The sequence below is a fragment of the Anomaloglossus baeobatrachus genome, chromosome 2, assembly GCF_048569485.1.
Source record: "Anomaloglossus baeobatrachus isolate aAnoBae1 chromosome 2, aAnoBae1.hap1, whole genome shotgun sequence".
Lineage (NCBI taxonomy): Eukaryota > Metazoa > Chordata > Amphibia > Anura > Aromobatidae > Anomaloglossus > Anomaloglossus baeobatrachus.
The window spans coordinates 466,769,385-466,796,857 of NC_134354.1; the positions used below are offsets into that span (position 1 = coordinate 466,769,385).

Here is a 27,473-nt window from a genome sequence, read left to right on the forward strand (position 1 = left end):
TCAAAACGTAGCATCTGCACAAAAATGGTACCGTTAAAAACGTCAGCTCGAGACGCAAAAAATAAGCCATCACTGAGCCATAGATCCCAAAAAATGAGAACGCTACGGGTCACGGAATATGGCGTAAAATGTGCGCCACTTTTTTTGGTCAAACTTCCGATTTTTTTTAACCCCTTATATAAAAGTAAACCTATACATGTTTGGTGTCTACGAACTCGCACTGACCTGAGGCATCCCACCCACATATCAGTTTTACCATATAGTGAACACAGTGAATAAAATATCTCAAAAACCATAGTTCTATTGCACTTTTTTTGCAATTTTTCTGCATTTGGAATTTTTTTGCCATTTTCCAGTACACTATATGGTAAAACTGAGGGTTTCATTTAAAAGTACAGCTTGTTCCACAAAAAATGAGCCCTCACATGACCATATTGACTGAAAAATAAAAAAGTTACGTCTCTCAGAAAAAGAATGGCGGAAAAAAAAACCAGAAAGCGAAAAATCGGCCGGTCGTGAAGGGGTTAAGGTACAAACATAAAATTAGTCCATATGGGTCACATGAAGCTTCCATGTACACAGAAACATGTGTATATGCCAGTAGCATTAAAGGGAACCTATCATCACAATTTAACATGTCAAAGTAAAGATTAGAGATGAGCAATCCTGATCAGCAAAGATCAGAAAATGTTAAAATTGTACGATCTTTGGCCAGATCGCATCAGGATCGGACATCCGAACATTTACCGCAAAAGTCGTCGATCTTGCCGAGGATCGCTAAATATTCGGATGGCAAAAACCATCCTCTCCCTGGCCATCACAGCCATGTCAAGTATTGCCATAGCTATGATTGGCCACTATAAAAAAGGAAGCAAAAGGGGTAAAGCAGTACATACTTACTGAGTCTCCCCACGGCTGCAGCGCTAATTTTAAGTGCCTAAAAATATCGCTTATACATATTCACTGCTTTCCTTGCCCACCATTGTCTTTGATTGGCTGCAGTCAGACCGCTTCTTCACCCTCTCTGACATCATTAAACTACTGAGGTAAAATAAATAAATTTAAAAAATGCTGTGCGGTTCCCCTATATATTGATACTAGCACAGGTATAGCATACAGCTACAGGTTGCAGCCACCACCTGTGTGCTTATCTTGGCTATATATCAAAATAAGAGAAAACACATGCCCATTTTTTACTTTTTAACTATTTTAATAAATAATTAAAATTACAGAGTGCGGTCCCCTCCAACTTTGATACCCAGCCAATATGAAGCCCGACAGCTGGGAGCGGAGCTGGTATTCTTAGGCTAGGGAGACCCATGCTTATTGAGCCCCTCAGCCTAAAAATAGTAGCCTGCAGCCACTCATAATTGTTGCATCCATTAGATGCAACAATCCCAGCACTTTACCTATCTCTTCCCGATTGCCTTGGTGCAATTATTCATCGCACTGCTCAGTCTCTGCCTGAAGTTGGTGAAAGAGGGTGTTTTTTTTTGTTTTTTGTTTTTTTTTTAAATAAAGGATTTTTTCTGTGTGTTTGTGATTATTTCTTTTTATTTATAGGATTAAAGGGCCATCGAGAAGAGGTGGGTAAAGTGCCAGGATCGTTGCATCTAATGGATGCAACAATCCTGGGCAACTGCAGGTTGTTGTTTTTAGGCTGGGAGCCCCATGCTTATTGGTCCATGCTTATTGAGAATACCAGCCCTCAGCTGTTGGGTTTTATGTTGGCTGGGTATCAAAATTGGGGCAAACCGCGAGCAGGTTTTTTTAAATTACTTATTTATTTATTTAAATATTTTTTTTTATTAAAAAAAAGCTGCATGCGGTTCCTCTTATTTTTATGCACAGCCACGATAAGCACATGGCTGAGGGCTGTAGCCTGCAGCTGTGGCTTTATCTGTGCTGGTATCAATATAGGGGGAACCCTGCAACATTTTATTTATTTGTTTATTTATTTATCTATCACCAGTATAAAGGCACAGACAGCTTTTGTGATTCTAACCATTCACAATTGCTGTCTCAGAGGGTGGGGGCATGGTCCAACGGCAGCCAAATCAGAGACGTCGGTGAAAAAAGAAAGCAATAAATACAGTGCCTACAAGTAGTATTCAACCCCCTGCAGATTTAGCAGGTTTACACATTCGGAATTAACTTGGCATTGTGACATTTGGACTGTAGATCAGCCTGGAAGTGTGAAATGCACTGCAGCCAAAAAGAATGTTATTTCTTTTTATTTTTTTTTTTAAATTGTGAAAAGTTTATTCAGAGGGTCATTTATTATTCAACCCCTCAAACCACCAGAATTCTGTTTGGTTCCCCTAAAGTATTAAGAAGTATTTCAGGCACAAAGAACAATGAGCTTCACATGTTTGGATTAATTATCTCTTTTTCCAGCCTTTTCTGACTAATTAGGACCCTCCCCAAACAGCACTCATACTTGGTCAACATGGGAAAGACAAAGGAGCATTCCAAGGCCATCAGAGACAAGATCGTGGAGGGTCACAAGGCTGGCAAGGGGTACAAAACCCTTTCCAAGGAGTTGGGTCTACCTGTCTCCACTGTTGGGAGCATCATCCGGAAGTGGAAGGCTTATGGAACTACTGTTAGCCTTCCACGGCCTGGACAGCCTTTGAAAGTTTCCACCCGTGCCGAGGCCAGGCTTGTCCGAAGAGTCAAGGCTAACCCAAGAACAACAAGGAAAAAGCTCCGGGAAGATCTCATGGCAGTGGGGACATTGGTTACAGTCAATACCATAAGTAACGTACTCCACCGCAATGGTCTCCGTTCCAGACGAGCCCGTAAGGTACCTTTACTTTCAAAGCGTCATGTCAAGGCTCGTCTACAGTTTGCTCATGATCACTTGGAGGACTCTGAGACAGACTGGTTCAAGGTTCTCTGGTCTGATGAGACCAAGATCGAGATCTTTGGTGCCAACCACACACGTGACGTTTGGAGACTGGATGACACTGCATACGACCCCAAGAATACCATCCCTACAGTCAAGCATGGTGGTGGCAGCATCATGCTGTGGGGATGTTTCTCAGCCAAGGGGCCTGGCCATCTGGTCCGCATCCATGGGAAGATGGATAGCACGGCTTACCTGGAGATTTTGGCCAAGAACCTCCGCTCCTCCATCAAGGATCTTAAGATGGGTCGTCATTTCATCTTCCAACAAGACAACGACCCAAAGCACACAGCCAAGAAAACCAAGGCCTGGTTCAAGAGGGAAAAAATCAAGGTGTTGCAGTGGCCTAGTCAGTCTCCTGACCTTAACCCAATTGAAAACTTGTGGAAGGAGCTCAAGATTAAAGTCCACATGAGACACCCAAAGAACCTAGATAACTTGGAGAAGATCTGCATAGAGGAGTGGGCCAAGATAACTCCAGAGACCTGTGCCGGCCTGATCAGGTCTTATAAAAGACGATTATTAGCTGTAATTGCAAACAAGGGTTATTCCGCAAAATATTGAACCTAGGGGTTGAATAATAATTGACCCACACTTTTATGTTGAAAATTTATTAAAATTTAACTGAGCAACATAACTTGTTGGTTTGTACGATTTATGCATCTGTTAATAAATCCTGCTCTTGTTTGAAGTTTGCAGGCTCTAACTTATTTGCATCTTATCAAACCTGCTAAATCTGCAGGGGGTTGAATACTACTTGTAGGCACTGTATGTATGAGAGATAATTATTGGCCCCAGAAGTAACGCTGCAGCTGCAGAGACTCCATAAGTATGTACTACTCTAACCCTTTTTTATTTTCTTTCTTTTACAGTCCCTTACACCATTTTAGAACACATCACTTTTGCCTCCCATTGAAATTAATGGGTTCAGCTAGGATTGATGATCGGATCGGATGGGATCACCGATCAGATTGGCAAACCTCAGGTGGGTTCGGCGATCCTGAACTGATCTGATCCTTGGTTCTGGTATAAGTTTGTCATATAAATAAAGCATGTTAAAAGACTGCAGAGCAGAGAATCAGCAAGCTTTTCTGTTGTGGGCACCATCACACCCATGTTAAGCGCATTGCCATGGATGTGATTGGCCAGAGAGATCACTGACTGCTTTACCGTGGCTGGTTATCAAAAATCGGGGGATGCTACACCATAGGATCCCCTATATTTTTATATCAATCCATGGTAAAGCTCACAGATAGAGGCTACAGCCTGTAGCTGTTTGTTTTACCTATGCAAAAGTCTACGTAATTTATTTTTTTTACAGTGGTCTCTGTCAATACTTGACATGGCTGTGATGGTGCCAGAAGTGCCTACACCAGAAAATCTTGCTGATTCGCTGCTCTGCAACCTTTCAACATGCTTTATTTGGAAGACAACCTGAACAAAAACTTAATATACAGGTAAAAGTTTGTGTTTAGCTCCTAGATCTAGACTTTACAGTTCGTGTTCGCTCATCTCTACACATGACCTTTGCAACAAAAAAAAACAACAAGAAAAAAAACATGTATAATCTATGACAAGCCAACTATACCTACATGTATTATACATCAACCACTTTCAATTTAAGCTGCTTCTGCTGTTTGTAAACTGTTTAATGACCTGTCCTCATATCAACACTGCAGAACTGACTGTATACATATCCTTTGCCACCTGAAAACCATTACCAATTTGCTTGAACCATCCTCACTGCCTTTACTGCCATCCACATCTACCTGTAAATCATGTATTATCAACACTCAGCTAAAGATCGTTGCATGTGCATAAGCAATTTAAAGGCCCTGAAAGGAATAGTGTGGTAGCTTTAGCTTATATAACTACCAATAGGGTAAATAACGATGAGAGAGCACATTATAGCCTACATCTCTTAAAAGGTATTCTCAAAAAAAGCAGATTATCAGTAATTTGTGGGATAAGGGATACCTTTCAGATCACAGGGGATTCAACAGGAATTCTTGGAATGAAGTTGTGAAAATCTGTAGACCTGTCTGGAATGCAGCGAAGGTTTGCATGCTTTACCTTCACTCCATTCTTAGACTACATGACTGATGGAAATAGCACTGACCTCTGAGGTCCAATACTCAATGAATGGAGTAGAGGTTGAGCATGTGTAACTCCGCTGCATTCAGGTTGAGTATCGAGTGCCCCAATCTTGAGAGCCCTGAGAGTCCTAGAGGTTGGTCCTACACCCATAACTTGCTTTTTTGGTAAATAAAATTTTTATGTGAACATACACCAATAAATAAAATGTACATAACAAAATAAAAAATGAGTTTCTCCTAGAAATTGTCTTCACCAAGGGGGATAATACTAAAAACCTTGGGGTAAGAACCGTAGTGCATTACAGAGCCTTCTTATTCTTAAATAGAGTTGAAGGAACCCGTGGAAGTTCAGTTCAGCGGATGCAGCCGGACTGGCCCTCCACAGGTTCGGACTTGACCCGAACCTTAATGGAAGCCACCGATTGGTCCAAAAACCGAACATCGAACATCAGGATCAATCATCTCTATTCTTAACTCATTTAAGTGGTACGACACGTCACTGTCAAAATTACTGGGAAATATCGAAATAGTGGGTTCAGCCTTACATATATAGAGATATAGACAGACAGATAGATAGATAGATAGATAGATAGATAGATAGACAGATAGATAGATAGATAGATAACGTTTACACTTCGAGAAATAGGAGGCAGAATATTTCACTCTCAAGGTGAGACAGGCTGAATAGGATTAAGCAGACATTGTCAGTAGGAATATGTTTGAAGCAAATGCTTTGTTTTGCATAGCTGTAAAAGGGAATTAAAATGAATAATTTACCAGTTTACTTTGTGATTTGGTTGTTGCTTGCCAGTGTTGGTCACAAAGGGAGCAAGTATTAGGTGAAAAGCAGAATAGGAATATTGCCTTGGAATGCTTAGTGAATAAGCTGCTTTCTGTAGATGCAAAGACGAGGCCTAATGTGGATTCTGGCAGAAACAGATGGTGCCGGAGGGCAGCTTTCTGTAGCAGTGCTCTTGGGGTTTAGGCAAGGAAAGATAGAGGGAGGTACAAGTAGAGAATAGGGATTATTTTATAGTAGCAGGTAAAACCCATTTGTCACAGCAACTCCAACTGGGCTTTGAGCACAAAAGTTAATATCTGAAACCAATGAGGCATTCTGCCCTATGATTTTAGAAAGGGAAGAAAAGAAAGATACAGCTCTGAGCTATATTTCTTGTCTTTAGGAAGAAAACATGGCAGGCTTTGCTGCTCTGTGAAGAGCTTTGCTTCTTTTTTACTTTCCATTTTGCTTTCATACATAAAGGACTAGTTATGCAGCAAATAGCACTTAATGGTATAAAACCTTGAGGGAATGAGTTAGGAAATACAAAGAAAAATGCATTCTTATTCTGTTTTCCACTGAGAGACCTCACTAACATCATCAAAGGGCAATTCATATCATGCACTTACTTTCTGCCTCACGTAACTCTCCTTCCCCTCCTACATTCAATGTGAAAACTTAGAACAACTTATCTAAGTTTCCTAATGTTTTAAGAAAGTCTCTGTCATTCTCTGTAAGGCAAATCTAAAGGTTGGAGAAAAACACATAATTGTAGAAATCATTTACTTTCATAGGGGTTGTCCACTACTTGGACAACCCCTTATTTTTTTCCCTTCTTTGATCAAATTAAAATAAAAAAACTTATACTCAGCTCCTGTTCCAGCGGTGGCGGTGTTAAAGTTCCCGGGGCTCACGTTAAGTTGTGACATCAAGTGAGACCTGCTCGCTGTCACCGCCGGCTTTGGATGTATGAGTAATCAACAGGAAGTGAGACCTGAAGCTGGCAGGTCACTTCCTGTTAATTATTCATATGTCCAAAGGCGGGAAGAGAGAAGCTGGCGGTGATTGGGGGAGGAGCCCATGTAACGTCACAACCTCACGTGAGCCCCGGGAACGGAAATGCTGCCACATTTCATTTGGAACGGCGTCGACATGAGAGGTGAGTATAAGCTTTTTTTTTTAATGTGGACAACAGTTGTGGACAACTCCTTTAACAAAAAAAATAAGCCTAAAATCGAAATGTTTTTCTCTAGTTTATAAATATGTTTATTCTATTTTTTATACTTTGTATTTATTTTATTCTTCATTTTACATATATATTCAGAAAAGTACTAAAGTGATATTATAATGTTGGTTCAGGCATTTTCTGACAATGAAGCATATCCAGATAATCATGTTCCGCAGTAAAATCAGTACGCTCCACATTTAAAGATATAGCATGTTCTAACTTGACACATATATCATGAAGCAGCACGATATTTTCATACAATACAACGTATTTTAAACCATATCTTGACATGTTCACTGGCGTTAAATATGTCTAGTGCAAAGTTACAGTCTGTATAAAAAAATATTTTGTTGCATCATGATATAGGTAAAACACTATGGATCCGATTCAGCAAAGCTTTGTAGTCAGAATCCTGGAGTTAAAAATGCTTTCTAAAGTTGTAAAACTTTTGCGACTGGCAATTTTTGTCCAGCTTCAACAAAAAGGGTAGGGGCTTGGGATGGATGGGGTCTCCCAATTTCTTGATGAGTGGTGGGGTTAACTAAGCCAATATCTTACTCTAAGATCTGTGGCCACTTCACACCTTGCCTGCCTTCGTTAAGGGGAATGTGCCTCTTAATAAAGTAGGAGACTCACAATCACATGAAAAACACCGGACTTGATGGCTTGGGCCCTATCTGTTTTTCTCTACTTTTAGTGTATTGGTAAATTCTTCCATACATATATATGCATGTTTGGCTATTGATTTGTGTGTTGCAAAGGAGAGAATGGGATATAACTCTGCTATAGATATGTCTGATGGTGAAAAACTGAGATCAAAAGAAATTGAAATTCAACATGTCAGACCCTTCTTTCCTCAACATCATCTCTCAGAGGAAAGTTGTGAGGCACCCAAACATATGAGATTGTGGTCCAGCTAAAATAAAAACTTTTTGCCAACTTAATTTGTTTTGGGGCCTGTAGGTATCTGCAAAGGAAAAATAAGGGTTATCATTGAGCCAAAGCTAATATTGAAGCCACATCAATCAGGTAAGTAGATATACCCAAGGTTTCAGACACAATTAAAGGGAACCTGTCACCAGGTTTATCCCATATAAGCTACTGACACCACCAGTAAACATTCTAGAATGCTTTATATACAGTATGTCACCAAGCCGATCTGTATAACATAAAAAAACCCTTTTATTATAGTCACCTGCAGGGCAGTCCAGTCCAATGGGTGTCACTGATCTTGATCTGGTGGCTCCTCTTTGCTTACGATCACCGTCCTCTTTCCCTGCTCCATGTGGATAATGCACCCACCCACACAATGGCCTCCATTGCGCTCCTGCGCACATGCACTTCTTTTTGCCCTGCTGAAGGCAGAGCAAAGAACTGTGATGCGCAGATGTGGGGAACGTGCAAAGAATGCCCATGCATGTGCACTACAATACTTTGCTCTGTCCTCAGCAGGGCAAGGAGAAATGACTGTGGGCAGGAATCTGTCAGCAGGTTTTTGCTATGTATTCTAAACACAGTATGTTGTAGAGTCTAACATACAGAATTTGGCTATGCCACTCTTATCAAGGTCAGTGCTGTTGTTTAAATCCAAGAGGGTTTTTTTTAGCATCAGGAGAATATCATTGCCAATTTGGATAAGCTAGATGTCAGCTAGTCCAGAACGCCCCTGATGTGATTAGCAGTTCCCTGTCCATAGACATTGTACATACAGAGCCTGGTGTGGGTAGCTTTTTTATCTAAGGTAAGAAAAATTTCATTGCTAATATGACACACAAATTTATTAATTAACTAAATCATTTATTACTAAAGTTGAGCGAATCTCCAAAAATTTAATTTGGGCTAATTTGCTCCAATTGAGGGGTTGACAGGGGTAAAGAACATAAGTTTTTCTTGCTTCATCTAAAATTGGTTGCAAAACAAAACTACAAGGAAAGTGTGAAAATCATTATAAACTTGTCACTGATATTCTCCATGCCCCATGTGACCACTTGGGGTCTAAGCGGGAGTACCTGTTAGAAGAGTGGAGCAAAAAAAAAAAGAAAAGCCAATCGAAGGACTAGGCGGGGAGCATAAGAAGAGGGAAAGTATGGGAAAAGGTGTGTTTAAAATGTTATTGTTTTTCTTTCTTTAATACTCTTAAGAATACAAAAAATACAAAAAAATTGCATCATTCTACTGGATTTGTACAAATTAATTTTTTTTTTGTGAATTTAACTTGTTTAACCTCTTGATGACACTGGGTACATCATATGGTTATGTACTGGGTACATCATAGATCATGTCACTGTAATCACCGTGGTCTGCCGTTTGAACAGCTGACATGTGTGCCTGCCAGGCACGTGTGGATCTGCTCTCCACCCGCGCCTATTAACCCCTTACATCTCGCTGTCAAAATCTGACAGAGAGATATAACAGCGCGCCACGGTAAGCATTCACTTGATCACGTGACTTCCGATGGTTGCCATGGTAGCACAGGGTCATGTAACGACTCCTGTAGCTATCATGAGTCACTTTCTCTCACTACCGGCAGACTGTCGTGTGTGAGAGGAGAGATGCTTTTGTGCAGATAAGAGCAATGCTGCTCTGATCTACAGAAAGGAACAAGCGATCAGACTGCTGATCGTTATAGTCCACTTGGGGACCTAGTAAAATAAATAAAAGTTAAAGAAAAAGTTTTAAAAAATTAAAAAAAAATAAAAGTTCAAATCACCCACCTGTCGCTGTGTTCAGAAATGCCCAATCTATCAAAATATAAAATCAATTAACTTGATCGGTAAATGGCGTAGCGTCAAAAAATTCCAAATGCCAAAATTACGTTTTTTGGTCGCCACAAGTTTTGCATAAAATGCAATAACAGGCGATAAAAACATTGCAGCTGAGCAAAAGGGGTAACGTTAAAAACGTCAATTTGAGACACAAAAAAATAAGCTATCACTGAGCCATATATTTCGAAGAATTAGAACGCTACGGGTTTTGTAAAATGGTGCAAAAAGTGTGCCACTTTTTTGGACAAACTTGTGAATTTTTTTTTAACCCCTTAGATAAAAGTAAAGCTATACATGTTTGGTGTCTACAAACTCATACCAACCTGAAGCATCACAGCAACACATTAGTTTTACCATATAGTGAACACAGTGAATAAAATATCCCAATAACTATTGTGTGATCACATTTTTTTTGCAGTTTTTCACATTTTGAATTTTTTTTCCAGTACACTATATGGTAAAACATATCATTTTGTTTAAAAGTACAACTTGCCCCACAAAAAACAAGCCCTTGATTGGCAAGTTTGATGGAAAAATAAAAAAGTTACGACTCTCAGAAGAAGAGCAAAAAAACCATAAAAACGGAAAAACGAAAAATCGCCTTGGCGTGAAGGGGATAAGATTAGTTTATCCATATTTTTTACTTATCACAAATTTGGTTTGTCTTTAGATAGTAGTTTAATGTTTCTAATTTACAAGGGGGTCATTAAATCTTTTTTTTTACTGCTGTAAGGTATGATTAGAATAAAAGTAGAAGATCCTGGTATTTGTGTGCTGTTCCATTGCAGCTATTCACAGTTTCTAATGTGAGTAATATTATAATACCAAGACATAAGCTCCTCTAGTTTTCTACCAGACACAGAGACTCAATAAATCTGATAGCACTGGGGAGTTCTCAGATATACACAGCATTGAAGCCACTTCTTTAAAGTTTAGTCATTCTGATAGAATGTAAAAGCTTATATCAGTGACAGGTTGACAGAAAAAGCTGTTTTCATTTCCATTTCACAGACTTTTACGTATGAAAAACCATGAAACATGTCAGGTCTTCTAAAAGTCTATGAAGACAGAGATGGCATCTGTTCCCAATGGGGGGCTCTTCTAGTCCACAATATTGTAAAATGTCCTGATGTTGAGCGGTATTTGACATATAGAAGCATTGCAGGGAGGTTACTGTTAATGGGAATGAAAAGTATATTCAAAAATCTGTGTGTGCACTCAAATTAATAACTGCTATTTTAGGACAAGAAAAAAATATTTTACAGACTAACCATCTAGAAAATGAGATTCAATCTAAATAATGTTAAGGGGAACTTGTCACCAGTTTTCTGCCCTATAAGCTGCGGCCACCACCGCTGGGCTTTTATATACAGAATTCTAACATGCTGTATATAAAAGCCCAGGCCGGGGGTATAACATAAAAATCACTTTATAATACTCACCTAGAAGGTCGCTCCAGTGCACAACGGTCGGATGGGTGGTGCTGTTCTCCGGGACTGGCACCTCCCCTTTCGACCATCTTGGTCTTCCTTATTCTGAAGCCGCGGTGCGTGAAGCATCTACATCATACACATACGCCGGCATTGAGGTCCTGCGCAGGGCAGATCAAAGACCGCATGTGCAAGACCTCAATGTCGGTGCATGTGTATGGCGTAGACGCATCATACATGGTGGCTTCAGAATAAGGAAGACCAAGATGGCCGAAAGGGGAGGCGCCGGTCTTGGAGAACAGCGCCACCCATCCGACCATTGTGCCCCAGAGCGACCTTCTAGGTGAGTATTATAAAGTGTTTATTATGTTCTACACAGGAGACTAGGCTCTTATATACAGCATGTTAGAATGCTGTATATAAGAGCCCAGTGGTGGTTGATGCAGCTTATAAGGCAAAAAACTGGTGACAGGTTTCCTTTAAGGCGAATGATTTCCCAAACCCAAATATCTGGACTTTCACTAGCAGAAATATACAGAATTAGGTTAGATATATAGTGTTACTTGCTGATGGCTTGTTATGTGGTAATAAATATGCCAATGATCAAGTCTGATTACTTCTTCAGAGAATTCAGTAAGATCCATCAAACGTCTTGAACACTTGGGAGCATAAAAAGATTTTAGAGGTTGCAGTCACCCTAAGAGTATAAAGGAGTCCAAAAGGCAATGCAAAGTTGTTAACTTTTGTAATATTAATCATTACCATATTTAGATTCTTTGTCTTACAAATGTTACAGTGCAGTGCATGCTGCAGTGCAGTTCCAATGACTCCTTTTGAAGCTGCTTTCAACTGCTGCTCTGTCAAGATCTGCACTCTCTTTACAATCAAAATTGGAGATTTCACCTTTCTGAGCTTCTCTGCTCTCCAGCCATGTACTCAAGCATGTGAATTCCCATACTTCTTTTGTACATAGAGTACTGAACTTCTCTGAGCAGCAGTTCAAAACAATCTTTAAACAAGCATGAATAAAGTATGTAAAACACCGATGCAGCATAGTGTTTGGAAAAGACTGAATTAAAACGTAAAAAAATCATAACCTTCCAATGTCTGGATAATTCAATAAAAAACAAATTTATTTCCTCTTTAAATAGTTAATCCTAGTAAGGGCCCTTATTGAATCGGTGCCCAGTTGTTGAATCGGTGTTCAGAAGTTTCAAGATGTGTCTGTTTAACCTTGTGTGCAAAGTGGGAAAAGCATTGGTTTGACTAATTGGGAGGATAGTGATATTGTAAGTCTTTCAGAAGTCATTTGGGGAGATTCAATAAAGTGTTTATACCAAATCTGGCTTAAACACCTCAATAAGTTGTAACCATTCAGTGTAACTGAGAAGTTGCACAAAAATATTGTGACTTTTAGTGTTTTCATGCTAGGCTTATCCAGCGATGCCAATATCTGAGTAACAGGAGTGGAATGTGGTGTCATCACATCCGCCCATCAAATTCATCACAGTTATGCTACTAAAGTGGAGCAACTTACACCAGAAATGCATACCAGTCCCAGAATGGGGCACACACTGGGTAACAGACGTGCCTAATTAATTCAGTGACACAGGATGCCTAATGAATCAGGTACTGAACTCCAGTGGGCACTTAAGACTGGCATGTAGGGATGATCGAATACTTCAAGTATTCAGCTTCGCGAATATCCGACGAATAGGTCGCCGCTATGCGAATATTCGATGCACAATGTAAGTCTATGGGAAGCCCGAATAGTTCCGAATAGTTGTTATTCGGGTTTCCCATAGACAGTCGAATAGTGGCAACCTATTCAGCAAATATTCGCGAAGCCGAATATTTGAGGTATTCGATTATCCCTACTGATATGTACTATAAATCACCCCCAAAGAGTAAAGGCCGCTTGACACGCCACACGACATCGCTAACGAGATGTCGTTGGGGTCACGGAATTCGTGACGCACATCGGGCCTCGTTAGCGACGTTGTTGCGTGTGACACATACGAGTGACTGCTAACGATGCAAAATACTCACCAAATCAGTGATTGTTGACACGTCGTCAACAAATATCATTGCTGATTTTGGACGCAGGTTGTTCGTAGTTCCTGAGGCAGCACACATCGCTATGTGTGACACCCCGGGAACGACGAACAACAACGTATCTGTGTCCGCCGGTAACGTACCTGTGTGGGCGTGACTTTCATGCAGCTGCTCTCCGCCGCTCTGCTTCTATTGGACGCCTGCTGTGTGACGTCGCTGTGATGCCGCATGAAACGCCCCCTTAGAAAAGAGGCTGCTCACCAGTCAAAGCGACGTCGTTAGGAAGATAAGTAAGTGTGACGGGTAGTAGCGATTTTGTCCACCATGGGCAGCAATTTTCTCGTGATGCACAAACGATGGGGGCGGGTGCGAACACTAGCGACATCGCTAGCGATGTCGCAGCATGTAAAGCGCCCTTTAGGCATACCTTTGCTGTGTGGCAAAAAATTACTTTGCTAAAGTAATTCAAAGATAAGTGAAACTACAACAGAAAATTAGAAATCTTTAAAAGAGATATGAATCATCATTGCGTATACCAAGTTCTATAATTAAAGAGCCTGTGCTTGTGTCATTTTCATTTCTACTTTCAAATCTGTCTTGGGCACAATTTTTTCAATAGAATAACAAATGTATGTATAAATGGACCAACTCCTAAATTTCTTCAAATTTGATTAATGACTCCAATTTCTCATAAAAAAATTCAATATATTATCGCAAAAGCCTTCAACCCCATTATACACAATCATTGATTGGCTAGATAAATCAGAAACAATTGTCCACTTCATGTTGAAAAATCTTTTTTTTTCCAATGCTCATCATCTTGTGGAAATAATCTCATAATATATCGAGCCAAAAGGAAATTTAGGGATGGACGCATCTGTACTTACGCTATGTCCTATTAGATTAGCACTAAAACAACAAAGATTTTCAGAAATCTTGTAAGAATTTCCTATGAACAACAAATTTAGGAGCACAATATTATCACATCATTTTTGTCATGAAGTTAACCACATACATTCAGTGATCAATAAACCTGCTGTCTATGCTGTGCATAAGACAATCACCCACGTGACCTTAGTGCGTACTTCATGAATCTTGACAGCTTTGCATATTAACGCCACCTAGTAAAATTCTCATCAGCATTTTAATAGGGGAAACCGTTCTGATCCATGTGGATTCGCAGTAATGTGAGAGCACATGGCATTACTGGGTGGTATTTTTCTGTCACAGATATGGGTCAGAGTACAAAGTGAGATTTTGGCAATTTCACTTGTTGAAGTCTGATTACTTGCCAAGACACGTAGCCCATATTTACTGTACAGATTGGTTTGATTCGCTGATTTAGAAGCCAATGTACTAACATGTTTGAGTTTTGCTACTGCAAGTAATTTTTTTTTCAAATAGAAGAATAAGTTAAAATAGACTAAATTGTGTACGTTAGAAGGCTACTTAGACATACATTGGCTTTTGGAACCTTATTCATATAAATGTCTGTAGTTCTCAGTTATTAGTATTCAAGTAAATTGGTTTTAAAAAAATACACAAAGAAATAGTTTAGATTCCCAATAACCATAGTTGTTACGGGGGAACCGGCAGATTAGGACCAGGGGGTATATATCCTAATCGCCAGTCGGGGCCCACCGTGCTCCAGATGACAAAGGAGCTGCTGGCACCTGAGGGTTAGGCAGAGACTATAGAGCTGGATGGCTCTGAGATAACCCAGGAACTCTGGGAACCAGTCACGTGTGTTGGGACACGTCAGACCGGACGACAACCCGATTAGCGTTTTGGTGCACCTAGCGCTACACCAACCACGTGTGCAGGAAACACGTCAGGCCGGGTGGTAACCAGGTAGCGTTGACCGGAAGACCGCCATGAAAGCGCCCTGTCGGCCACGTGTGTAGGACACGTCAGGCCGAGCGGTCCTCCGATTAGCGTTTCTGGCCACCTCTTGACTGGCCACGTGTGTGTAGGACACGTCAGGCCAAATGGGTACACCAGTAGCGTTGACCGGGAAGCCGAGGAGGATAAGGAACACCCTGTTAACTCCACAGGGGTCCTGGGGTACGCTGTCCGTGCGCGTAGGGGGCACAATAGGACAGTTGGCGCAGCAGGTGCGTTGTCCGTGTGCGTAGGGGGCACAATCGGACAGGAAGCACAGCAGCCGCAGCCCAGTTAACGCCACTGGGCTGCTATAGCAAGACTGGAATGGCAGGAGGGAAGCACGGCGCCTGACCCTGATGTGCCGAGCCACGAATCTTGGCATGACAGGCACCGTTCGCCTAACCCTACCTACCGCTTCCCAACATAGGCTTATGCCGCAATGAGGCTCTAACATGGAGGTGTGCTCTGACTGAGCAAAAGTGAAGACTGCGCACCTCCATGTTGTCTCCAGCCCCTTTTATAACCTGGGTCCGCCTCAAACCCAGGGTGGAACGACCAAGGTCCAATAGCAGAGTGCCATGTCATCAGTGATGTCACATGCGACCTATCCGGAACTGCCACGTCATTGATGACCTCATGGCAGCCACGCCCCAAACACTTCACCAGTCATCGTCTGACGACCAATACTGAGGTGCCAGATCATAGGGGCGGGCCTCTGCGAGCCAGTCCAGAGTTGCCACGTCATCAGGACACCTGACACCCTCTGCCCTATCAGGACCTGCCACCTCACGGACATGCTCAGTGTGGTCCTTACCGGAGCTAGCCTGTGATGCACTAAGTGCCTGAGAATGCTCAGTAACCTGAGCCACAGGCTTAGAAAGCAGACTATCAGTTTGAGCATGCTCAGTAGCCTGAACTGAGGACTTAGTCTCAGACATAACACAAACAGGCTGAGCATGCTCACTATGCAAAACACCGGGCTTAAACTCTGGCTGGGGTAAATCAGCGCACGTATGCGCACTAGCCGCCTCTCCACACTTAGACGTGGTGGAAGGAACAGCCAACTGGACGACCCGAGGCACGGTCAAGAATGGCAGCCGGCGCCTGGGCGCAACAGGAACCGCAGCAGGCTGCTTGCGGCTATGGCGGCGCCGGTTCGTAACAATAGTATTACAAAAAGAGAACAATTTAACAATATATTTATAAAAGTTTCTCATGGTGTGCAGCCATTTCTAGGATTCCCTCTTCCTAGAAAACTCCAATTTTCTATCAATTTATCTCCAATATATAGATATTACAGTTGATTTGAATCAATTCACAGGACTCAGTCCACCAGCCACTTTAGTAATCCGTGGCCACTTGACAGAAACCTTGAGAAACACCTCTTACCAGACAGCTTTTGCAGCTCTTCTTTTAAATATCTGGTCTAGAATGACTTCACATGTACCTCATGCCACATCGATGACATTGTGCTAATAAAAAAAAGTCATTAGGTTGGCCTGTTGTGGTCAATGGATTGCATTACGTGAATCGATGTGCAGCAACTCTAATAGATATATATTAGGAATAATTTTTTAAATAGGCTTAAAGGAGGCATACGCTTTATTTTTTAGAATCAGCTCTTGTTTTTAGTTTGTGTGCTGGTTCACTCTGGAATCACGCTCCAAAAGCACAAACCATTATCTGAATGTCTGTAAGGGGCTGTTTATATGGACCAACTGGCGGCACGGTACAACCGCTGATTGGTAAACGTTTACTGATCAGCAGTTGTTTGCCTGTGTACACAGGAAGACCAAAGCAAGTGATGAGCACTGAGTGTTTTACACTTGATCCCTCAGTGCGTATATGTTACCATGGTTCTCGGCAGTGCAAAGCCTGTATACAAAAGACAATGCACCGCCAAGATCGTTGATCTTTTAGCTGCACAAAAGATCATTTCACTCAAAGAACGAGCGTTTTGCTCCTTCATCGGTTGATTGCTAGCCTGTTTACACAGCAAGATAATTCTGAAGATTGTTACTGTAGGTTTTAGTTCCCTTTAGTCACTGCATGTGTTCTAAGGTGACTAATTTTGCGTTTTGGAAATGCATGTCATTAGTTGTCTAATTTTTCCCTCTTGTATTCTTGAGACTCACAAGTCTACTGATTTTGTAGGTGCAATTCTAAATGCCCACTTAGATCTATGGCTACACAACATGATGTCACAAAGTGACAAAGCAGTAGAGGCACCCAAAATGATGAGCAGGGAATTGCCGATGCATAGGTGAACACTGGCCTGATGTTGCAGGGGGCCTTATTAGTGGCAGAAGCAACCAGGGTGCCAGGCAAATAATTTCCTGCTCAGCAAGTCCAATTCCAAAGTAAACTTAACTAAACAGAGGACCAGAGTGGTTCACATTTAATTGCCTACATCCAGGGGGAATATAGCTTCCCAGTGGTGAAGGCCAATATTTAAGATGATGGGTGGGGTATTCAAATGTTTTTTGGTTTAAATCAATGTTTTATTGCACTTTTGTGAAGTGAAGTGTTTGTGGCAAGGATATGACTGAAAAAGACAACATTTTTTAGTTCTGAAGATAAATGAAAGTAAAACGTAATCAACAAACTTAAATAACTACCATTAGTCCAATTTGCCTGGAATTCTAATGAAGAACAAATTTAATAGACAAACCCACCATCTAAGGGAGAAACTGTCCCATTTGAAGAAGAGAGGAAAGAAGATTAGGAGTAGGAAATGACAAAACAGGGGAAGATTAGGAAGAGGGATAGGGTTGAAGAGGAAAGAATTCCCTTCTGGACTACCCGTGGCCTTAAGTGTATTAATGCTAAGTTAGGCAAATATTATGTGCCTCTTACAAAGCTCCCTATGTGTCCTGGATCCAAGAGGTTAACTCTTGAATCTCCCTGAATAAAATCCAGGGTGTCCACAGTCTAATTACTTTCTCCGTCGAGTCTGTTGCTTGGCCAATCAGTTCCTCCATCCGAAAAATAACATTGAGCCACAACTATGTGTGTGAAGGTATTTCCACTAGTTTCTAGTATTCACATTTTTTAAACTATATACTTCACCATACTTTACCAGCAAAATTGAGTTTGTGAAGTGCAAGCATACAGAATATATCTTCCCTGTGTGCAAGTAAAATATATCTTTGTACCGTGTTAGTCAGTAGAGATAAAAAAAGTTTGTTTAAAAGCACTGAGAGTCCTCAGTGGTTGATACCTTTTAATGGCTAACTGAAAAGATGGTAATAATAGCAAGCTTTCGAGACTACTCAGGTCTCTTCATCAGTCTCAGTATAATAAAAAAATCTGAAGAACCACATATTTATACACAACAGGACATAGAAAAGAGCAGTAAAGAAGACAAGTTATGTGAAGCAGAACTATCACTATGGCAAGGGCCACAACAGTTTGCCCCCTTGCCATAGTGATAGTTCTGCTTCACATAACTTGTCTTCTTTACTGCTCTATTCTATGTCCTGTTGTGTATAAATATGTGACTCTTCAGATTATGTATTATACTGAGCCTGATGAAGAGACCTGCGTAGTCTCGAAACCCTGTGTGCAAGGCATTCTTCATGCTTATGCTGGACCTGCTTTGATTTCTCTATCGTATTTCATTGGGTACATTACCCTGACAACACACACAGTGGATGGATGCTGAATTTCAGTAGTTAACTCAACAGCATTTAAAGAGTGTACTGAAAGTTGTCTTGCATTTATGCTGAAAGGATATTACAACCCCCAAGAGTTATAATAAGAGTTTGTGGCAGGTTCATTTTTCATGTCACACATTTGAAGATATACTGTAACAGGATGACACGGGTGAAAAGTGCATTATTTACAAGGTACAAATTTCTGGTGCTATTTGTAATTTAGCAGTGCATATGATTTAATTACACCTTACGTAAAGGTCACAATTCTCACCAGACCCACATAGATTACATTTTATGTTCGAGCACAAAAAATAATCTCCATATTTTGTTTTTAGAATATATAATTAGCAAATTAACATTTACAGCCATAGCAACTTGATTAACAAATGGTATGTTATGATGAAGTCACTAATTGCTTAATTGAAAAAAAAAAAAGTATTTAAGGTGGGAGGGAGAGAAATGTATGCATTACTCTAATACATATTATTCATCTAACCTCCACCCATGTCCGGATGTTGCCCATGGTCTACCTTTGCCCTCATAAATATTTAATGTTTCCAGATATTAAAGGTCTGCAAGTCACAAGGAAGAACCAATTTCTTTCAACTACAAATCTCTTAACATAGTAAAGTGGTTTGTCAACTCTAATTACTTCCCAATTACATGGTCAAAATATTATATTAAGAGCACTTTGTTTTCTGATTGCAGTCCTTTGATCATTTTAGTACGAAATGTGCTGGCATTGTGGGCTCACATGATGTATTAGCGCTGTCACTGTTGAAATAACAGTAAATGCGTTCGGGTAGGCCCCACCTGCTAAGCAGTATGTTCTCAATCCCTCAGGCTGAGTTGTGCACCACTTGGCTAAGACAACGTCCTCCCACCGAGCAAATGGTAGCGTAGCAAAATATATGCACACAACAGAGAATACAGACAATGAGTGGGATGCTGAGGACACGCATGCCAAGCTTCTTTTAGTGGCAGCCTAAAAAAATGCCTTCTTACTTGTACTGTGTAATTGAACCCAGGCTGTTCACATAGCATGATCTCACAACTTAACTTAAGTAACTTAAAGGAGACTTGGGATATATTTATTTGATTTTAAAGAGTGCATACAGTTCTCCTCAAATTGCATATCATTGCATATGATTTTCCTAAATTGATTCACTTCAAGGCCATAATTAGTTTGTGACAAGATTTGATGTTATTCCTTACTTGTAAGATAGAGGATAGTACATAGTGGTCTGAGCGTTTAGGATAAGCACTGATCCCAAGAATAGGTCTAATAAGAGCCCAATCTGAATGAAATGATGGCCAAGCATTCACACATCCCCTCTATTATTTATTGGACTTTTAGAGATAGTGGAGAAATTTACCAGTTTCCGCAATTGTTGGAATCAGTAGTATTATAACTAGGGATGATCGAATATCTAAAATATTCAGCTACGCCCATATTCGCCGAATAGGTCGCCGCTATTTGACTATTTGCGAATATTCAATGCGCAATGTAAGTCTATGGGAAACCCAAATAGTTGCCGAATAGCAACTATTCGGGCTTCCCATAGACTTACATTGCGCATCGAATACTCACATAGTGGCGACCTATTCGTCGAATATCTGCGAAGCCGAATATTGCCAAATATTTGTGATAGTCGATCATCCCTAATTATAACAGTATGAATATCGGGAATTATAAAGTTAATCCTAATTCCATGGATAGAAGATACATTTAAAACTTTATACAAACCTTGGAAAACTTAGTGACAGGAAGATGGAGACTGATAGGTCAGTCACTAAAGATTAACTTGAAACATGAGCAACATCAAAGAATTTCGATGAAAGTCTACATTAAAATAGAAAATGGAAACTTCATACAAGAGTATAAAATGTTCTTCCTGTAGGACTTCACATGGATTTTGAACAAGGAGGTGGATGCCTTCCTGTGGCTGGACATTTTCTCACCAAAAAGTCCAGATATTTCTACCTTAGTTAAAAACCTTAGTCACATGATAACAAAACCTTAAGGTGGCTTTACACACTGCAACATCGCAAACGACATCGCTGTAACGTCACCGGTTTTGTGACGTTATAGCGACCTCCCCAGCGACATTGCAGTGTGTGAAACACATCAGCGACCTGGCCCCTGCTGTGAAGTTGTGATCGCTACAAATCGTTCAGGACCATTCTTAGGTTCTTTGTTTCCCGCTGTGCAGCATGCATCGCTAGAAAGTTTCAGTGTGTAAAGGGGACTTTACAGCGACTTCCCTTTCAAAAAGCTGCTTTACAACGTCCCCAACAACCAGCTAGGTCGCTCTGCAGGTCCGGATCGCTGTTGCGTCGTTGGCCAGGTCTGCCTGTTTGACAGCTCACCAGAGACTTTGTAGCTATCCCGGCCAGGTTGGGATCGCTGGTGGGATCGCTAGAAAGTTTCAGTGTGTAAACCCAGCTTTAGGTCAGATTGCTGGCCTTTGATGCTGCGGCTGCTGGAGCAAACAACTTATGTCAGGTTGGTCATTGGGTGGTGTAAAGTCCATGTGTTCTATCGAATAATATAGAAATCATATGCCTGTGGAACAGTGAGATGTCAGTAGAATATAAATGATCAGTGCTCCTTAGCTTTTCACACTTAAGGTTATTAAACAAAATATATCATATTTATCTTACAGGCTTTTTATAAAAGGGAGAATTTGGATTACTCACTTTATGCTACTACATTTTATGTGTATGGGGGGGCCTTATGACTAGAGATGAGCGAACCGGTCCCGGTTCGGCTCGAGGCGGTTCGCCGAACGGGGGGTCTGGCTCGAGTTCGGCTCGTCGAACGTTCGACGAACCGAACTCGAGCCCATAGGAAACAATGGCAGGCAATCACAAACACAGTAAAACACCTAGAAAACACCCTGAAAGGTGTCCAAAAGGTGACAAACAACTCACAACATAACACAAACACATGGGAAAGTGACAAGGACATATACTCATGTGAAAACAAAACAGCTGGACAAGGAAAAAGAGGGAGACACACAGATATATGAGTATATGCAAAGAAACATCGATTCCATTATTGTGCAACTTGAGCCCTGCTCATTTTAGGCTTCCAATCTGGATAAATTGCCTGAGCTCGCCACGTACGCCTTGAGGATCTTGTCGTGTCCTGCAGCCAGCGTTCTCTCGGAACCTGTCTTCAGTGCTGCTGGGGGTCTGCTGGCAGATAAGCACACGTGTCTGTCCACTGACAATGTGGACCTGGCTCTCAGAGGACTTTTCTTCCCCTGGGTCAGCCAGGGGAGGCGAAAGGCACGCGTATTTTTGAGAGTGCTTCATGCAAAGCATCTTTTTCTTTGTCAAAAGGGGGGCTCAACCGATGCCAGTCATGTGGGGTGTGTGTGGCCCAGTTAGTGGCAACGAGGGAGACTGTGGTTGGAGTCCCCTCGCTGTGTCTCTAAAAGAACCAAGATGAACAAGTCATGGCTCTCAGAGGACTTTTCTTCCCCTGGGTCAGCCAGGGGACGGGAAAGGCACGCGTATTTTTGAGAGTGCTTCATGCAAAGCATCTTTTTCTTTTTCAAAAGGGGGCTCAACCGATGCCAGTCAAGTGGGGTGTGTGTGGCCCAGTTAGTGGCAACGAGGGAGACTGTGGTTGGAGTCCCCTCGCTGTGTCTCTAAAAGAACCAAGATGAACAAGTCATGGCTCTCAGAGGACTTTTCTTCCCCTGGGTCAGCCAGGGGACGGGAAAGGCACGCGTATTTTTGAGAGTGCTTCATGCAAAGCATCTTTTTCTTTGTCAAAAGGGGGGGTCAACCGATGCCAGTCAAGTGGGGTGTGTGTGGCCCAGTTAGTGGCAACGAGGGAGACTGTGGTTGGAGTCCCCTCGCTGTGTCTCTAAAAGAACCAAGATGAACAAGTCATGGCTCTCAGAGGACTTTTCTTCCCCTGGGTCAGCCAGGGGACGGGAAAGGCACGCGTATTTTTGAGAGTGCTTCATGCAAAGCATCTTTTTCTTTGTCAAAAGGGGGGGTCAACCGATGCCAGTCAAGTGGGGTGTGTGTGGCCCAGTTAGTGGCAACGAGGGAGACTGTGGTTGGAGTCCCCTCGCTGTGTCTCTAAAAGAACCAAGATGAACAAGTCATGGCTCTCAGAGGACTTTTCTTCCCCTGGGTCAGCCAGGGGACGGGAAAGGCACGCGTATTTTTGAGAGTGCTTCATGCAAAGCATCTTTTTCTTTTTCAAAAGGGGGCTCAACCGATGCCAGTCAAGTGGGGTGTGTGTGGCCCAGTTAGTGGCAACGAGGGAGACTGTGGTTGGAGTCCCCTCGCTGTGTCTCTAAAAGAACCAAGATGAACAAGTCATGGCTCTCAGAGGACTTTTCTTCCCCTGGGTCAGCCAGGGGACGGGAAAGGCACGCGTATTTTTGAGAGTGCTTCATGAAAAGCATCTTTTTCTTTGTCAAAAGGGGGGGTCAACCGATGCCAGTCAAGTGGGGTGTGTGTGGCCCAGTTAGTGGCAACGAGGGAGACTGTGGTTGGAGTCCCCTCGCTGTGTCTCTAAAAGAACCAAGATGAACAAGTCATGGCTCTCAGAGGACTTTTCTTCCCCTGGGTCAGCCAGGGGACGGGAAAGGCACGCGTATTTTTGAGAGTGCTTCATGCAAAGCATCTTTTTCTTTGTCAAAAGGGGGGCTCAACCGATGCCAGTCAAGTGGGGTGTGTGTGGCCCAGTTAGTGGCAACGAGGGAGACTGTGGTTGGAGTCCCCTCGCTGTGTCTCTAAAAAAACCAAGATGAACAAGTCATGGCTCTCAGAGGACTTTTCTTCCCCTGGGTCAGACAGGGGACGGAAAAGGCACGCGTATTTTTGAGAGTGCTTCATGCAAAGCATCTTTTTCTTTTTCAAAAGGGGGCTCAACCGATGCCAGTCAAGTGGGGTGTGTGGCCCAGTTAGTGGCAACGAGGGAGACTGTGGTTGGAGTCCCCTCGCTGTGTCTCTAAAAGAACCAAGATGAACAAGTCATGGCTCTCAGAGGACTTTTCTTCCCCTGGGTCAGCCAGGGGACGGGAAAGGCACGCGTATTTTTGAGAGTGCTTCATGCAAAGCATCTTTTTCTTTTTCAAAAGGGGGCTCAACCGATGCCAGTCAAGTGGGGTGTGTGTGGCCCAGTTAGTGGCAACGAGGGAGACTGTGGTTGGAGTCCCCTCGCTGTGTCTCTAAAAGAACCAAGATGAACAAGTCATGGCTCTCAGAGGACTTTTCTTCCCCTGGGTCAGCCAGGGGACGGGAAAGGCACGCGTATTTTTGAGAGTGCTTCATGCAAAGCATCTTTTTCTTTGTCAAAAGGGGGGGTCAACCGATGCCAGTCAAGTGGGGTGTGTGTGGCCCAGTTAGTGGCAACGAGGGAGACTGTGGTTGGAGTCCCCTCGCTGTGTCTCTAAAAGAACCAAGATGAACAAGTCATGGCTCTCAGAGGACTTTTCTTCCCCTGGGTCAGCCAGGGGACGGGAAAGGCACGCGTATTTTTGAGAGTGCTTCATGCAAAGCATCTTTTTCTTTTTCAAAAGGGGGCTCAACCGATGCCAGTCAAGTGGGGTGTGTGTGGCCCAGTTAGTGGCAACGAGGGAGACTGTGGTTGGAGTCCCCTCGCTGTGTCTCTAAAAGAACCAAGATGAACAAGTCATGGCTCTCAGAGGACTTTTCTTCCCCTGGGTCAGCCAGGGGACGGGAAAGGCACGCGTATTTTTGAGAGTGCTTCATGCAAAGCATCTTTTTCTTTTTCAAAAGGGGGCTCAACCGATGCCAGTCAAGTGGGGTGTGTGTGGCCCAGTTAGTGGCAACGAGGGAGACTGTGGTTGGAGTCCCCTCGCTGTGTTTTACATGCTTTTAGAAGGGCATGAAATGGCTTGGAGGTTGACTTTCATCATATGCAAACTGTTGGCTACCAAAATGCTGCCTTTCCAACAACTGTGGTTATAGGCAATGAGGAACATACTGATGAAGATGAGACGCAGATACCCGATTGGGATGACAACTTAAATATTCGGTCAGGGCAAGAAGAAACTCGGTCTGAGGGGTAGGGGAGTGCAAACACAACAATTGATGATTAAGTTCTAGATCACACCTACTGTCAACCCACAGTCAGACACTCGAGGAGGTCAACAGAGGCGGTGGAGGAGGATGCAACCGACGTCGAAGTAACCTGGCGCCTTCCTGGACACAGTCGGAGCACTGGTAGCACGTCTACAACTGCATCCTCAGCCACCACTCTGCCTCTGAGCATTATTCGGGGTGGATCAACAGGTCGCATGGCCTCTAAGCCTTGCCTAGCCAGGTCCTTTTTTGACATAGAAAAAGATCGCCCAAATTATGTGATCTGTAAAATTTGTCATGGTTCTCTTAGTAGAGGTCAAAACCTCAGCAGTTTGACAACTTCTTCCATGAATCGTCACATGAATAAATATCATATGGCCCGATGGGAAGCTCACCGTGCTGCAATGCGGCCTAGCGGAGCGAACCATCCACCGCCTGCCCCTTCCAGTGCATCCGCGCGCTCGTCATCTTCTAGGACTGTGGGGACAGCTGTCACACCTGTTTTTCCACCCACAACTTCCACCACTGTAACCGCAACAGGCAGTTTGCTTGGTAGGTCGTCAGTTGGTTTGGAAGGGGAAACAAGTGAGTGTGTACAGCTCTCTCAGACATCGATAGCACCAACTTTGGATGAAGGCAACATCATGTCTCCGCCTGCACTTTCCTCACAAAGCTGCATTTTTCCAGGGACACCCGACTCAACACCGTCTACACACAGCAGCCAGATCTCTGTCCCTCAGATGTGGTCAAATAAAAGGCCACTTCCTGCGACCCATGACAAAGCGAAGAGGTTGACTCTATCCCTCTGTAAGCTGTTGACTACAGAAATGCTGCCTTTCCGCCTAGTGGACACACAGGATTTTAGAGACCTTATGTCTGTCGCTGTGCCCCAGTACCAGATGCCTAGTCGCCACTACTTCTCTAAGAAAGGTGTGCCCGCGCTACACCAGCATGTCGCACACAACATCACCGCTTCCTTGAGAAACTCTGTGTGTGAACGGGTGCATTTCACCACCGATACTTGGACCAGTAAGCATGGACAGGGACGTTACATGTCGCTGACTGGCCACTGGGTAACTATGGTGATAGATGGTGAAGGGTCTGCTGCACAAGTCTTGCCGTCCCCACGACTTGTGTGTCAATCCTCTGTCTGTCCAAGTTCCGCCACTGCTTCTGCATCCTCCACCTCATCTGGGTCCTCCACCTCCGCCCCAAGCCTGCCTGGTCAGGCCACCAGCGTTCTCACTGCGCAGAAGGAATCACGCACCCCTCATTACTATGCTGGTAGCAGAGCGCAACGGCATCAGGCGGTCTTTAGCTTGACATGTCTTTGAAATAGGAGTCACACAGCGACTGAGTTGTGGGCAGCTCTGGAGACTGATTTTGATAAATGGTTGTCTCCACTCAACCTGCAGCCTGGTAAGGCCGTGTGCGACAATGCTGCAAACCTGGGTGCGGCCCTTCGCCTGGGCAAGGTGACACACGTGCCTTGTATGGCTCACGTGTTTAACCTTGTTGTCCAGCAATTTTTAACACACTATCCCGGCCTAGATGGCCTTCTGACCAGGGCACGGAAACTGTCTGCAGTGCTCACTTCCGCCGTTCAACCGCCGCACCTGAGCGACTTGCATCGCTCCAGAAGTCTTTCGGCCTGCCGGTTCATCGCCTGAAATGCGATGTGGCGACACGCTGGAATTCAACTCTCCACATGTTACAGCGACTGTGGCAGCACCGGCGAGCCCTGGTGCAATACGTCATGATGTATAGCCTGGGCCAACGAGATGCAGAAGTGGGGCAGATCACCCTGATGGAGTGATCTCAGATCAAGGACCTATGCACCCTTCTGCACAGTTTCGACATGGCGACGAATATGTTTAGCGCTGACAATGCCATTATCAGCATGACGATTACAGTCATTTACATGCTGGAGCACACGCTAAACACTATTCGTAGTCAGGGGGTGGGACAACAGGAAGGGGAGGAACTACAGGAGGATTCATATGCGCAAGACACAACAACATCACCAAGGTCCAGACGTTCATCATCACCAACGCGGCAGGCATGGGACCATGGGGGACAGGGATCAACAAGGGCGCATGGTAGCAGGTGAGATGTTGAGGAAGGTGCAGGAGGACATGAAGATATGGAGGACGAACTGTCCATGGACATGGAAGACTCAGCAGATGAGGGGGACCTTGGTCAAATTTCAGTTGAAAGAGGTTGGGGGGAGATGACAGAGGAAGAAAGAACGGTTAGCACCTCTATGCCACAAACACAGCGTGGACTTGGTGCGCATGGCTGCGCAAGACACATGAGTGCCTTCTTGTTGCACTACCTCCAACATGACCCTCGTATTGTCAAAATTAGAAGTGATGATGACTACTGGCTTGCCACACTATTAGATCCCCGGGACAAGTCCAAATTTTGTGACATAATTCCACCCATAGAAAGGGACGCACGTATGCAGGAGTATCAGCAGAAGCTGTTACTCGATCTTAGCTCGGCTTTTCCACCAAACAACCGTGCAGGTGAAGGGAGTGATTCTCCCAGTTGTAACTTGACAAACATGGGACGGCCTCGTCATCTTCAACA

The 27,473-nt window shown here is 43.1% G+C and overlaps 1 protein-coding gene across 6 annotated transcripts in view; it reads right to left on the reverse strand.

Moving 5' to 3' along the window:
- The window catches only part of AUTS2 (activator of transcription and developmental regulator AUTS2), a 1,876,064-nt gene that overhangs the window by 716,768 nt on the left and 1,131,823 nt on the right, over positions 1 to 27,473 (reverse strand). The window lies entirely within an intron of this gene.